The sequence below is a fragment of the Delphinus delphis genome, chromosome X (genome assembly GCF_949987515.2).
Source record: "Delphinus delphis chromosome X, mDelDel1.2, whole genome shotgun sequence".
NCBI classification, from domain to species: Eukaryota; Metazoa; Chordata; class Mammalia; order Artiodactyla; family Delphinidae; genus Delphinus; species Delphinus delphis.
In genome coordinates, this window is record NC_082704.1 from 85,561,527 (window position 1) to 85,563,447 (window position 1,921).

The 1,921-nt window shown below is 43.5% G+C and overlaps 1 pseudogene; it reads left to right on the forward strand.

Annotated features, from left to right (window-relative positions):
* Positions 1-1,191: 1,191 nt before the first annotated feature.
* Positions 1,192-1,710, forward strand: LOC132417999 (SUZ RNA-binding domain-containing pseudogene; annotated as a pseudogene).
* Positions 1,711-1,921: the final 211 nt, after the last annotated feature.

Consider the following 1,921-nt stretch of genomic DNA (forward strand, 5'->3'; position numbering starts at 1 on the left):
ATTATTTAAAAAATATTAACTTGGTCATAATTTTACTTTTCAAAATCCAGCATATTCTAGGCTAACTGGGGATTCCAATTCCAATTGGAAATTTACATCACTCACCTTTAGAGTTTTATTAATAGATAGATATTTAGGACCTTTTCTTCAGCTCCTAAATCTCATGGTTGTAAAATAAACATGTTCTAGACACAAGAAGGAGGGGATACGGGGATATATATATATATATATATATATATATATATATATATATATACACACACATATATATATATATATACACACATATATATATATACACATACATATACATATAGCTGATTCACTTTGTTATACAGCAGAAACTAACACAACATTGTAAAGTAGTTATACTCCAATAAAGATATTAAATTATAAAAATCAGTTCAAAGGAAAAAAAAACATGTTCTTACTATCATATGTATGTTTTCTCTCTGGCTTAAAACTTTCCCTTGTAAAAGGGCTGCTGCCACTATGATTGCTAAACTTTTATCAGGACAGGTGTTCCACACATGGAGAATACCACTGGCTCTTTCAAGTGACTGAGGGGCCCATTTCACCAGTAAAGTCATCCAAGAAATCCAATGAGTTCTTCCTATATCACAAAAATTACACTGTCTATTATTCCCCACTCATCTGGAATGATAGAGCTAATGGACTATTAAAATGAAAGCTTGCTAAACTGATAGAAGAAGTCAATCTCCCATGGCCTAAGGGTTTTACCCTTATCCCTGATTGCCCTCTGGTCCTTTCCTGATGGGTTATACCAGCTGTCCCCATGTAAAATTACTGGCTAGCCCATAGAATTCTCTATTCTGTCTGGGCTCTTGAAGACTCTAACCTGGTCAATTCAGACATTCTAAAATATGGTAAGAAATTTATTCATTATTCCCAAACTTCTCTTCAACAGGTGGAAGCTGCTTTTCCTTCATTTCTCCTATGCAAACCACTATATAACCTACAAATTGGAGACTTAGTTCTCTCAAGGCAACCAGAAAACTAATCTTGATCCCTATTAAAAGGGCCCTTGAATCATCCTCTTTACATCACTAACACTGCTGCCAAACCCCGGGGGGTCAAACCCTGGATTGGTGTTTCTCAACTGAAAAGATGTTGAAATCTACTCTAAATGGAAGTCCATCCCAACTGCAGACTCTAAACTGAGGGTCTCTGAAAGCGGTGAGTAAGATGGAAGATGAGGAAGTCCCTGAGAGCTGGGAGGCGGCAGACAGTGGGGAAATCCAAATCTCCTCCAAAGTGCCCATTGTGATTCAGGACGATAGCCTTCCCATGGGACCCCTCCACAGATCCGCATCCTCAAGAAGCCCACCAGCATTGGTGTGGTCAGCAGCCCCAACTCCACCAGCAGGCCAGCCCTTCCCGTCAAGTCCCTAGTGCAGCGTGAGGCAGAGTACGCAGAGGCCTGGAAGTGGATCATGGGCAGCACCAGCCCAGAGGAGGAGCAAGAGAAACCCATCCTCGACAGGCCAGCCAGGATCTCCCAACCTGAAGACAGCAGGCAGCCCAACAATGTGATCAGACAGCTGTTGTGTCCTGATGGGTTACAAGGCTTCAAACAGCACAGATAAATGCGGGCAGGAAAGGATGCCACCGCCACTGCCTCCGTCACCACTTCTTGGGTCGTCCGCTGTGGGTCGCACTGCTGTGGCAGACAGCTGGACTTGAGCAGAGGGAACAACCTGACTTACTTGCAATGTGATTCCCTTTGCTCCGCCCACTGTGACCTTGAACCCCATGTACTGTGACCTTCCTCCCCCCACTGTGATTGGCATGTCTAGAAGGGCTGTCCCAAGTCAATGGAAAGGGAAAGGGTGGGGTTAGAGGAGGGTTGGGGGGGACCCACCAAGGACTCAGAGAGTCAGACAGTGCCACTTGGCCACTT